We start from the raw sequence: 14,821 nt of genomic DNA on the forward strand, positions 1-14,821 counted from the left end.
GATCATTCTGAAAATAACATTACAGCTAGGGGAATTTGAGATTTTCCCACAGTTGCCCTAAATTCTCATTAGTATGGTACTGGTCACAAATGACAGTAGCTTTCACATGTAAATGTGTCTACAAAGCTGGTGATCTTATTTGACATAATCATGATATTTTTTATTTTAGGACATCTGTTATTACATATCCACAATGAAAACAACATAGGGCTTCATTTATCAAAACTTCCTGAAAGAAAAACTTTTCATGTTGCCCATAGAAACCACTCAGAGCTCAGCTTATATTTCCTAACCCCTTCCCCCTGCATGAATTTTGGGCCTTAATGACCAAGCATTTTTTTAAGTTGTTCTATCGTTACATTCAAAGTTCTATAACTTTTTTATTTTGCCGTCGAAATGTCTATATGAGGACCTGTTTTTTTTGTGAAATGAGTTGTATTTTTCAATGGCCGTTTGGGGGTAAATATAATTTTTTTATTAACTTTTATTAACTTTTTTTTTGGGAGGTGGGGGGAATATAAAAAAACAGAAATTTAGCCATTACGCTATGCATTTTATATTTACGCCGTTCACCATGCGGCGTAAATATCACGCTGCCTTTACCCTATGGGTCGGTACGATTACGACAATACCAAATATGTATCGTTTTTTTTATATATGTTTTACTACTATTGCAGAATAAAGACACTTTTGAACAAAAATAATTTTACTTTGCATCGCCGCTTTCCAAGAGCCATAACATTTTTATTTTTCCGTCCGTGAAGGCTTGTCTTTTGCAGGACTTCATTGCTACCGTTTTGGGGTACATGGATCTTATTGGTTAACCTTTATTATAATTTTTTTTGGGGGGGAATGGAAAAAAATAGCAATTTTGCTGTTGTGTTTTGCGGAGTTTTAAACCCTGCGGTTTAAATAATGTGCTAAATTTATTTTTTTGGGTCATTACAATTGCGGCGATACCATATATGTGTATTTATTATTTTTTTTTACACTTGGTTTTATTTATTTTTCTGTGTACCTTTATTAATAATTTTTATTTCACATGATTCATTTTTTAGTCCCACTAGGGGACTTCACTGTGTGATCATTTAATCGTTCATATAAGGGCATGTTCAGACGTGGCTGAATTTTTCCGCTGCAAATGTTGGTGCAGATTCGCAACGAATCTGCACCAACATTTGCATATTTGCACATTTTCACATTTGCATATTGCATATTTGACAGGTAATTCAGACGTTGCAGAAAACACAGCGGACTTGCCACAGATTTCAGTTTTTGCATTGCAAAGGCTGAAATACGCAGTGAAATTACGCTTCTTCTCCGCAACAGACAGTGCATGCTGCGGACTGAAAATTCTGCATCGCAGCCTATGGTCCGCAGTGGAGTTTTCTGCAACGTCTGAACTAATTTCCTAAAAATGTATAGAAACCAATGTAAAAAACGGCCGCTGGAGAATTCCACTGTGGACTGTTCACAGCGGAATTCCACAGCAATTCCGCCACGTGTGAATGCGCCCTAATGCATTGGTATACTTAGTCTCTGGCACGGCCTAATAGGCATATAGCCATGGCAGGCCTGGGGGCCTTTGTTAGGCCCCAGCTGCCATGGCAACACATCAACAGCCCGGATGGATGAAGACAAAGAACACACACAGGTATGTATATGGCAAAAAGTCTATAGACACAAAGACTGTATAATAAAGCGTATAAATTGATTAACAAAAAATACTCCACAAACACGATAAAAACATTTAAAAAAGCAGATGGCTGCTATAACTGGTTCAACTGGGAGATACTGCCCTGATAAGCAGCCCAATACTAACTCCCCCAGAAAAGAACCTACCTCAAATAACCCTCATGTAATAATCACAAAGATAAGGACACAGATAAAAATAATATTTCATCAGACCATGTGAATAAATGAGTCCTGAAGGAGTAGTGAAGTGTCCAAACAGAGGGGTTATGGAGGTATAAAGCGCCCCGGGCGTATTGCCACAACGTGGCTTCCTCAGGTTCACTAAATCTAACCCTAGCATCGATCAAATCTAAGTTGACAAACTTCAATTCAATTAGTATTAGTGTATATATTTGGTGCTAGAGGCCCACAGCCGAGTCGTCTGTCCAGCTTACTGACGGATTCGGCTTACAGTGTTGTTTTGCAGCTTCCATATAATGTGGATACTTTGAAGCTGCAGCACAAAAACGGAACAACATTTTTTAAAAATGTCTATTAGAAAAATGCTTTGCTTAGAAGAAATGTCATATCACATTGTTATGTAAATAAAATGTATCTTATGCTATGCTCATACATTGTTGCATACATATTTTATTGGTCAGAGCTCTCCTTAATTACAGTATATACACCGTCCACTCATATAGGATTTACTGTACATATTCTGCAATGTATCATAGTATGTTTTAACAGGCCTGCTGAAGTGTTCTTTTATACCTTGTTTAAATGTGTTTTACCATACTTTAATTTTAACTATAAGTATATTCCACTTGTAAATCTTAAATTTGTTCCTTCCTATGGAAGCAATTCCTATAATAAAAACATTCTGCTCTTTGGAAAGTTCAGTTCTTAAGTGGGCCTCCAAAGCTGTTTTTATAAGTGCAATCCATTAAAGCAACAACCATTACTATTACAGTTTCACAATAATTCACAATGTTAGAATAATTGTTCACTGTAGTACACCACTGTGCGTAGAAATATTTCTCATTGGAAATTAAATAAACTGACCGCAAATTTCTTTTTGCCAATAATACACCACAACCTCCACTAAATTTCTACAGTATATTTTTTAATGTTCCATGTTTCTTAATAGCAGAGTTCAGTTTTAAAAGACGAAAGTAATGGAGAGATTTATCAAAACTGATGCAAAGTAAAGTGAAGCAGTTGCCCACAGCAACCAATCAGATTCCAGCTCTAATTTTTCAGAGGTTCTATTTTAAATGAAAGCTGCAACTTGACTGTTTTCTATAGACAACCTTTCCACTTTTCATTTGCACCAGTTTTGATAAATCTCCCCGTATATGTTATATGTAGAACATTCTATCTATCTATCTATCTATCTATCTATCTATCTATCTATCTATCTATCTATCTATCTATCTATCTATCTATCTATCTATCTCACTCACAAAGGCTTATGGTGAAAAAAGTGGGTGCTTTATTGACCCCAAAACTGCGACGTTTCGGCTCTCACAACCTGAGCCTTTCTCAAGCACCCACTTTTTTTCAACATAAGTCTTTGTGAGTGCTGCCTATTTACTGATTTTTGTCTAGAGCGCCAGTGGTTAGTTCCCTAAGGCTTGCACCCCCTTTCATTTAAGCCTGTGCTGCTGGATTCTATTTTTGTATCTATCTATCTATCTATTTATCTATCTATCATCTGTCTATCTCCTTTATAGGTTAAAAAATAAAATAAAAAATGTTTTAACATAAATTCATTTCTACTCACTGGACACCATTAATAAAGGAGTTGTACAGAATTGGAAAAACATGGCTGTTATCTTCCAGAAACCATGCCGAACCTGTCCATGTGTTGTGTCTGCTATTGCAGCTCAACTCCATTAAGGCGAACGGGACTTAACTGCAGAACCACAAATAACCTGTGGTCAGGTGTGGCACTGTTTTTAGAAGTAATCATCTATGTGGTGGGTTTTTTTTAACGAAAATCCCTTTAAGGTTTTATCAAGTCAGTAGCATAAATAATGCACATGATATATAAATATATACTGCATGTATCTGTCATGATGTACAATAGAATACACAGTGGGCTGCCCTTTTGCCCAACTATATGTACAGTACTCTGACTCTGAGGTGAGCATCTAGCCTCAGGCGGTGGCCTGCTGCCTTTGGGCGGCGGTGCCATCATTGAAAGGCACTGATTGGCAGGGAAAGGCTGTGCCTTGCACTGCCATTCAGTGCCTATCAGTGACACAATTGCGCTGCTTGCGTCGTTCAGCTCCAGCAGACTTGGTCAGAAGAGACCAGGCCTGCTAGAGGACAGCGTGGGAGTAGGATCAGGATCAGGTGAGTATGTAAAGTTTTACTTTTTCAGTTAATAGTGTGTGACCCTATCTATGGGGGGCACTATATACAGAGAACTATATGTGGGGCACTATCTGCAGTGGAATCTATGAAGGACCACTATCTATGGAGCAACTATCTACAGGGGATCTATGGGGGCCACTATTGACAGGGGGATCTATGGGGGCCACTATCTACAGGGGGATATATGTAGGGCACTATCTCCAAGGAGGCACTATCTATTGGGGGCTCTATGGAAGGCACTATGTATGGGGGCACTGTCTACAGAAATCTCTATGTGGGGCACTGTCTACAGGGGACTCCATGTGGGGCACTATCTACAGAGGGCTCTATTAGGGGCACTATCTACAGGGGGCTGTATGAGGGGCAGTAACTACAGGGGGCTCAGAGACATAGTGTGTGGCGCTATTATATTTAGAGGTGCAGTATATGGCGCTATTATATTTAGGGGCATAGTGTGTGGCACCATGAAGATTTTATCTTCATTTATAGGTGCGGAAATGTTTGAAAAGTGAGAAGCTGAAGACATGATCTCTGTACTGAGCTGTTTGTTCTGGTGCTGTTTTTGTGTTCTGAGCTTTGTTCTGGTGCTGCATTTACGTACTAAGCTTGATCCTGGTGCTGAATATATGTAGTGAGATTTGTTCTGGTGCTGTATTTCTGTACTGAGCTTTGTTCTGGTGCTGTATTTATGTACTGTGCTCTGTTCTGGTGCTTGATATATGTGCTGAGCTTGGTTCTGGTGCTGTATTTATGTAATGAGCTTTGTTCTGGTGCTGTATTTATGTATTGAGCTTGGTTCTGGTACTGTATTTATGTACTGAGCTTTGTTCTGGTACTGTATTTATGTAATGAGCTTTGTTCTGGTGCTGTATTTCTGTACTGAGCTTTGTTTTGGTGCTGTATTTATGTACTGATCTCTGTTCTGGTGCTTTACATATGTGCTGAGCTTTGTTCTGATGCTGTATTTATGTAATGGGCTTAGTTCTGGTGCTGTATTTAGGTATTGAGCTTTTTTCTGGTGCTGTATTTATGTAATGAACATGGTTTTGGTGCTATATTGATGTTCTGTGTTTGGTTTTGGTGCTGTATTTATGTACTGAGCTTAGTTCTGGAGCTGTATCTATGTACTGAGCTTGTAACTGGTGCTGTATTTATGTACTGAGCTTTGTTCTGGTGCTGTATTTATGTACTGAGCTTGGTTCTGGTGCTGTATATATGTATGAGCTTTATTCTGGTACTGTAATTATATATAGTTTATTTATAATAACAAAATTGCAGGGCAGATGGAATTGTTGCAATTCATTGTAAATTTAATGGGAATCTGACAGGTAGTTTTAACCCCTTGAAGCGCCACCATGCGGTAATACATGACCTGACAATATTTCCAAACATTCCCCTGTGTGTTTTTATCAGATGCAGCAATAGCTATAAAATCAACTTTCAAAACGGCGTACGTTATATGCTAATTACTCTTTAAAGGTTCATGGGGCAGTGCCGCTATCCTGAAGAGTCACATAGTCCTGCCTCCAAACCCACCTTCCATGCTTGATTGACAATTGGCTGTTCTACTTCACTACCAGTCTCCTCCAACTTTCTCGGATGCGCCATTGCCTTGTACACCGTGGGCACGCACCGTACGGCGAGGTCTACTGTGCCCGCCTTCATCGCTGTACCACGCATTCAAGGGGAGTACAAGGCAATGGCGCATCCGCAAGAGTTGGAGGAGGCTGCTAGTGTTGTAGAACAGCCAGGGGGATGTCAATCAATATCTGGAGGGCAACATTTAAATTTTCACCTCAGGCAGTAGAAAAGCTAGAACCGGCCCAGCTGGCCTATTTAAATAAACAAAAAGTCCATTTCATGTCCAGATACTTACCTTACCCTTTAGTCAAAGCTTGTTAGAAGATATGCATCTAGTAGTGAGCCTGTCCTCCATTCATATAAAATATGTAAATAAGTAAAAGAAAAAAACAGTCCATTCTTTATAGGTTTTAAATTGTATTGTGTATTATATTCTGTGCTAAGATTACCACCGAGTACAGGGAGTATATATTAGGCGGCTCTGGTTCTTAATGATTTTGATAAAATATGTTGTTCAGTTTGACTAATTCAGGTCCCATATTTTAATCCTTTCAATGAAATAACTGTGACCTTGTGCAAGTAAATATGTGCCTCATGTATCTAAAATACATTATCACTTTGATCTAGGAAGATGCATATGTGAAAAACTGTATAGGCGGTAAAAAATTCAATCAATAAATGAGATATGAAGATCAGTGTCCTATTTTATCAGTCCGTTAACCTTGCAGATGACTATTTAATAAAAGGCAGTTAACCCCTTAACGCTCCATGACCTACTATTAGGTCATGCTAACTGTAGCGTTCGCGCTCAGTGACCAAATAGTAGGTCATGGAGTAAACACGGCGCCGTTCGCGCGGGGCGCGTTCATGAGCTGTGATAGCTGCTGTTTCCGACAGCAGACTATCACTGCTCAATGTGCCGGGACCGATCGCGGAGCTCCCCCGCCGATTAACCCCTCAGAAGCCGCGTTCAATAGCGATCGCGGCTTCTTAGGGGTTAATCCGCCATCGCCGGCCTGCTACGCGATAGCGGCCAGCGATGGTGACTATGGCAACCGGACACCAAACAATGGCGTCCGGCTATGCCATAGACGGAAGCCTAGTGGGTCCTGACAACGTCAGGACCCACTATGCTTGCTGTCAGTGAGTAGCTGACAGTTCTAATACACTGCACTACGCATGTAGTGCAGTGTATTAGAATAGCGATCAGGGTCTCCTGCCCTCAAGTCCCCTAGTGGGACAAAGTAATAAAGTAAAAAAAAAGTTAAAAAAAGTTGTGTCAAAATAAGAAAATAAGAGTTTTAAAAGTAATAAAAGTAAAAGTCCCCCTTTTTCCCTTATCAGTCCTTTATTATTAATAAAAATATATAAACAAACAAATAAACTATACATAATTGGTATCGCCGCGTCCGTAACGGCCTGAACTACAAAATTATTTTGTTATTTATCCCGCACGGTGAACGCCGTAAAAAAAATATTAATAAACCGTACCACAATCACAATTCTTTGGTCACTTCACCTCCCAAAAAATGGAATAAAAAGAGATCAAAAAGTCGCATGTACCTAAAAATGGTACTGATCGAAACTACAGTTCGTTACGCAAAAAATAAGTCCTCGCACGGCTTTATTGATGGAAAAATAAAAACGTTCTGGCACTTAGAATATGGTAACACAAAAAGTAAATGATTGTTTACAAAACGTATTTTATTGTGTAAATGCCATAAGACTTAAAAAAAAACTATAAACATCTGGTATCGCCGTAATCATATCGCCCCGCAGAATAAAGTGAATATGTCATTTATAGCGCACGGTGAACGCTGTAAAAAAAATAGAATAAAAAAACAATAGTAGAATTGCTGTTTATTAGTCACCACGCCACCTAAAAATAGAATAAAAACTGATCAAAAAGCCGCATGCACCCCATGAAAACTACAATGGATTCCTCAAGGGGTCTAGTTTCCAAAATGGGGTCACTTTTGGGGGGTTTCCAATGTTTTGGCACCACAAGACCTCTTCAAACCGGACATGGTGCCTAATAAAAAAGAGGCCTCAAAATCCACTAGGTGCTCCTTTGCTTCGGAGGCCGCTGCTTCAGTCCATTACCGCCCGAGGGCCACCTTTGGGATATTTCTCTAAACTGCAGTATCTGGGCAATACGTATTAAGTTGCGTTTCTCTAGTAAAACCTTTTGTGTTATAGAAAAAAAATGGTATAAAGAGGATTTTCTGACAAAAAAAAGAAGTAAATTTCACCTCTACTTTGCTCTAAATTTCTGTGAAACACCTAAAGGGTTCATAAACTTTCTAAATGCTGTTGCGAATACTTTGAGGGGTCTAGTTTCTAAAATAGGGTGTTTGATAGGGGTTTATAATATATGGGCCCCTCAAAGCAACTTCAGAACTGAACTAGAACCTAAAAAAATAAATAAATGAGGCAATACTTCGCTTCTCACATTATACTGATAATGAGCTGTGCCCACCCCGAGATGACCCCAGTTTTGACCGTTTGTATAAACGGAGACCCCTATTAGACCGTTTCAGTGCCCGGTTTTCCCAAGCATTCACCCCCGAGAAGTGTATTTCTATTGATGAGTCCCTGGTACATTTTAAAGGGAGGGTTCAATTCCGCCAGTACCTGCCGGGTAAGAGGCCAAGGTATGGCGGGAAGATGTATAAGCTGTGCGAGAGTGCATCAGGGTATACCTACAGATTTAGGATATATGAAGGAAAGGCCACCCCCAAACCAGACTGCATCCTGGACTACAAAAGGTACATGGGAGGGATGGACTTGTCAAATCAAGTCCTGAATCCCTACAGCGCCATGCGGTGTGGTATAAGAAGCTGGCCGTGCACATCATACAGATGGCTTTGTACAATGCGTACGTGCTACGTCGATGTGCAGGCCAGAGGGGAACTTTCCTGGAATTTCAAGATCTAATCTTTAGGGACCAGGAAGGGGGGGCACCCAGTACTTCTGGAAGCGAGGCCACACGCATCGTACCAGGGCAACACTTTCCAGGAGAAGTTCCCCAAACCGGTGGAAAGGGAAAGAGTCAAAAGAGGTGCAGAGTCTGCTATAAGAGGGGGATAAGGGAGGACACAATATACCAATGTGACACCTGTCCCGAAAAACCAGGGCTCTGTATAAAAGATTGTTTTAAAATTATCATACATCCCTTGATTTTTAATTTACCCTGATGCACTCCGCACAGCTTACCCCCCTCATCTTTCCCTTCTGAGCCCTGCCGTATGCCCAGGCAGCTGATAACAGCCACATGTAGGGTATTGCCGTACCCAGGAGAACCCACATTACAATTTAAGGGGTGTATATCTCCGGTGGCGCATGCTGGGCACAATATATTGGACACTGAAATGGCATATATATATATATATAAAATTGCAAATCTCACACTGCACCATCTGCTGCGCATTATCTTTTACACAGTACCTGTGGGGTCAAATTGCTCACTACACCTCTAGATTAATGTCTTAAGGGGTGTAGTTTTTAAAATGGGGTCACTTCTTGGGGGTTTCAACTCTACTGGTACCTCAGGGGCTTCTGCATACATGACTTAGCACCAGAAAAGCTCCAGTAGGCCAAATGGTGGTCCTTTCCTTCTGAGCCCTCCCATGGGCCCAAACGGCAGTTTATCACCACAAATGGGGTATTGCCGCACTAAGGACAAATTGGGCAACAAAATTGGATATGTTGTTCCTTGTGAAAATAAGAAATTTTGATAAAAAATGACATCTTATTGGAAAAAATATCATTTTCTTCATTTCACAGCCCAATTCAAATAGGTGCTGTGAAAAAACTGTGCGGTCAAAATGATAACAAAAACCATAAATGAATTCCTTGAGGGGTGTAGTTTCCAAAATGAGGTCACTTCTGGTGGGTTTCCATTGCTTTGATACCTCTGGGGCTCTGCAAATGCGACATGGCACCCGAAAACCAATCCAGCAAAATCTGGACTCCAACAAACACATAGCGCTCCTTTCCGTCTGAGCCCTCCCATGGGCCCAAACGGCAGTTTATCACCACAAATGGGGTATTGCCGCACTAAGGACAAATTGGGCAACAAAATGGGATATGTTGTTCCCTGTGAAAATAAGAAATTTTGATCAAAAATGACATCTTATTGGAAAAAATATCATTTTTTTCATTTCACAGCCCAATTCAAATAGGTGCTGTGAAAAAACTGTGCGGTCAAAATCATAACAAAAACCATAAATGAATTCCTTGAGGGGTGTAATTTCCAAAATGGGGTCACTTCTGGTGAGTTTCCATTGTTTTGATACCTCAACGCCTCTTCAAACCTGGCATGCTGCCTAAAATATATTCTAATAAAAAAGAGGCCTCAAAATGCACTAGGTGCTTCTTTGCTGCTGGGGCTTGTGTTTTAGTCCACGAGCGCACTAGAGCCACATGTGGGACATTTCAAAAAACTGCAGAATCTGGACAATACATATTTAGTAGTGTTTCTCTGGTAAAACCTTCAGTGTTACACGAAAAAAATTGAATAAAATTGAAATTCAGCCGAAAAAATTAAATTTGCAAATTTCATTTCCACTTTGCTTTAATTCCTGTAAAATGCCTGAAGGGTTAAAAAACTTTCTATATGCTGTTTTGAATACTTTGAGGGGTCTAGTTTTTAAAATGGGGTGTTTTATGGGGGTTTCTAATACATAGGAACCTCAAATCCACTTCAGAACTGAACTGGTACCTTCAAAAAAAGGCTTTTGAAATTTTCTTAAGAATATGAGAAATTGCTGTTTATGTTCTAAGCCTTGTAACGTCCAAGAAAAATAAAATAATGTTCAAAAAACGATGCCAATCTAAAGTAGACATATGGGAAATGTGAACTAGTAACTATTTTGGGTGGTATAACCGTCTGTTTTTCAAGCAGATGCATTTAAATTCTGAAAAATGCTATTTTTTGTCAATTTTCTCTAAATTTTGCAATTTTTCACAAATAAAGACTGAATATATCGACCAAATTTTACCACGAACATGAAACCCAAAGTGTCACGAGAAAACAATCTCAGAATCGCTTGGATAGGTTTAAGCATTCCGACGTTATTACCACATAAAGTGAAATATGTCAGATTTGAAAAATGGCCTCTGAGCCTTAAGGCCCAAACTAGGCTGCGTCCTTAAGGGGTTAAAGAAAAATCTCCTTTGATTAACATTTCTTATAAAGCATTTTGAAACGATTGCTCAGAGATTTCACCATTCAATAGAAAACATAAGAAATATATTTTGAACTAGGTACAGTATAAGTCGAGTAACCTACCCCTCCCTTCTTCTTCTTATTTCTCCACTATCGTCCAATTGATAAGTAGATATGTAGTCGACAAATATGTCTTTGTAACTGCTGGTACACACAATAAAGAATTGCTGCAGAAAATTTCTGCAGCAATTCCATTGAAAAGCGCAGACATTTCACTGCGGCAAAAACCTGCAGCAGCGTGTGGACCAGCCCATGAGAGTCAACTATTTAAGATATACATTTTAAAGATAAATAAAGTAGAATTTGTAATTAATAACAACATAATTGTTAATATATTCACTTATTTTCCAGGTTGTTTTTACTCTGTGCAGTAAAATGTATCATAGAGACGTAGTTGGGGACTAATTATTTAGCAGGGAACAAGAAGTGAAAGAGTTGAAGAGTGCTTGAGATAGGGTGATAAGACTAAAAATATATTCTGGTGCACTTTTTGTAGCCCCTACCAGGAGTGGATTAAAAAAAAGAGAACTAGAATCTTTCCTATATACTTCCCCTCCGTTTACTCCAGGTTGTTATTTCAAAAAATGCATAAAAAAACGGCAGCAAAACTGCACTGTGTGAATAAGGCCTAACAGACCTTATAAATCCACAAATATTTATCATAATGTACATATTTTTATACACCTTCCTTCCCTATTAATGTACCTAGTTAGATATGAGCTTCCAAAGGGATCATACAAGAGTATGGAGATCAGAGGGGTAACTTGAAGCTTATGGAGCCCAATTTAAAACTTGTAACAGGGCCCCCAACTTTCACATGTTATATATAGTACTGGTCTCCTCACATGGGACATTGAGACTTCTGGGCCCCTTCAGGCTCCAGGGTCCAGATGTGACTGCACCCCTATAATTATTCCCCTGATGTAACATTCTATATTAAGTTTGCAAAGCAAACACTATATACTGTTACTTTATAGAGGTGATGTAATTCTGATTTTTTTTTTGTAAAAAACAAAAAGTTTACAAACATTGCATTACCTACTATGAGGAAAAGATACAAAAATGTAATAAGCCTACAATGGTTAGTTGACTAAGCTATAAAGACTTCTAGGCAATTTCACCGCACCCAAAACACTTAAAGACGTCTGATAACGAAAAAGAGTTTAAAGAGTACCTCCAATTATACTGACATTATATACAAAACCGATTATAGTACAGGAGTCTGCACAATAATGTTTTTTTTTATAAATGACTTGTATTAGCAATTCTGCTTCTAAGTACAGCACGGACTGTCTATAGTCCATGTTGCCGGGGACTCATAACTCTACAGTAGGAGACAGAGCTTCCTGCCTGTCTCCATAGCTCCCGTATCCAGAACGGCCGCTAGCGCTGTAGAATGTAATGTGGTCCTATAGTGCTGGCAGCTGTTCTAGATAGTAAGATATCTAAGGTCAGTCATGTAAGGTTATGTTGACTACAGATGCCAAGAAGGCCCACTGAACTTATAGACAATGAATGAAGTAATATTGTAGATAATACTTGAAGAGATTATGCTACCTTAGGCCCGCAGAAATACTAATAAGACTGATAACAAAGTGATTAATCCAAGTTCTTCAGTGGTCCATTAAATCCAAACATAAATCTCTATTTTAAATATCATTTTATTGGGTTTTTCAACAAAAGTTCAATAATCAAAGTAACATTCGTATTGGCTACAATGGTAATCAATCAAGAAAAATAGAAGTTAGAAGATATAAATTGTACAATGGTGAGTAGTCCAGTAATATAAGAAAAAAAAATCTAAATATAAGACTATGAACTATAAAATGTGGGGCGAAGGTGGAGGGGGAAGGGTTAATTCCACTTGCAAGTAATAAAAACTAATTGAGGCTCTGTATAAAATGGTCAATAATTACAAATCTATTCAAATATAAATATGATTGAACATTTATGGGATAAATTGGGCAATTACATTTTGTGGTATAGTCACAAAAACAATGACCATTTGACAAGTATGAAAATATATATATTTTTTTATCCACTGTACACATTATGTTAAAAAGTCGAGAAGTGGTAAGCAATATAGTTGAATATTGAGGTTATGATTCATATTGCATCTTACACATTGCATTGCCTTAGGAACCATCACTGATTATAGAGAAGGAAGACAAAAAGTTATACACATGAGATCGTCAGATCAATTGTGTTTTAGTCAGTGATCGCTGGTTGTAAAGACCTTCCTTGGGCACTAGTGGTAGAAGGACCTTACTACAACCTTTTATTAAAGCACATATCCACACAGAACCTCAGAAATGAAGCTCAATGACTACCAAGTGTCTACTAAAATAGTAGCTCTGCAGGGTCAAAACATCTGACACACAGAGGTCCTGGAAGGAGAGAATTGGGCTTCTGTATGTAATGACCTTGCACGTGGGAAGTGATTGAGCTGCTTGTGATATAGAAGTAAGAATAAGTAGGTAATAAATAATTTATCTGACTAATAAAACAATGACTTTATGCCTCATTCAAATATGGTTTTGTTTCAGTGTTTTATAACACATTTAAAAAACAAAAAAAGTTTATTCATGCATTTTTGTATTTTTAGGAAGCCTATGACGAGAAACACCAGAAAAAACCCAAACCTAGGGTTGTGATAAAAACAACACTGAGCCCCAAAACGCTACATAAACAGCACAAACCAAATCACTAGTGTTTGTAGACATCTTTATATTTTTACTATAGACCATTTCCTTTGGCCACAGTGAGATAGTAACACAATGCTCAAAAAAGTGCAAAAAAAAAAAAAAACACGGAGTAAGAAATACTACTGAAAACTATGCAAAACACTGTACATGAAACCGGCCTTGCAGAAATAATGCATGTGATATTGATTTTTTTTTTTTTTTTCCATGCAGAGCCATAATTTTGTTAGGTAAAGAAATTCACTGGTGAATAATTGTCTCTCTCCATTTCAGTCCTGCTGGCACAAAGAGAGCTTAAAGGGAACCTGTCACCAGCATTACACCTATTGATCTTTACTTATCCTTCACTGGCCCCTAGTATCAAAACTTCATTGACGTTATCCCCTCTCCTAAACTCCTCGTCCGACTATAAATAATGGTCTGCAAACATTTTGCGCCTTTTATCTTAATAATCCGGTGTCCCTTTGTACGTACGTACATACTAGAATAGGACATCAATGCGCAAGCTCAGGATTTTGTGTGCTGGGGGAAGGCGAGGAGCTGTCAATAAAAAGTAAGGGTAAACTCGGAAAGGCTTGAGGAATGAAGATCTGACTCTTTTCAAACGAAGATTTGACTCTTTTCAAACGAAGATTTGACTCTTTTCTGCTCATTAGCATACGGTGTGGGAACACTAAAAAGCAGAATGCTAAAGCTACAGAGCCGACTAAGAAGATAATTATAGGTTATATAGAATTGATTTTTCACCCACTACCACCAGGTATTGCTGGTTTAATAGGTGAAATGCTGGTAAGCAGCTCTTCAGTGTAAAGATCTACAAAACAGCAACTCATATCTCTGCTTCCTGGGCCACTGTGAATATGAACTTTTCTGGGTTGACTGTAAGGGTTCTTAAAATTAATTATTGCTGTGAACATTGCTACTCTCCTAGTAATTATTATAAAGGGGTTGTCGGATTTGGCCAATCCTTACTTTTAGAAGCAAACAAGTAGGAGATTCCAGCACTTAAATCCACACAATTGATGCGTATAAAACTTTACATTTATTAATCCAACATTAAAATTCCACGGCAGTTAGTCATGACAGGGCAGGAGATTAACTTACGCGTTTCAGACTTGTGTCCTCAATCATAGCTTTTTTCCCTTTTACTTTAGAAAGGTCCCTTGACAATAAGCTGAGCACAAAGTGTCCCTGTGCTTGGAAGCCCATCGATCAGCTGTAATCTGTGAGGAAACCTGGCAGTAAGTGTTCA

The sequence above is a fragment of the Rhinoderma darwinii genome, chromosome 4 (assembly GCF_050947455.1).
Source record: "Rhinoderma darwinii isolate aRhiDar2 chromosome 4, aRhiDar2.hap1, whole genome shotgun sequence".
NCBI lineage: Eukaryota > Metazoa > Chordata > Amphibia > Anura > Rhinodermatidae > Rhinoderma > Rhinoderma darwinii.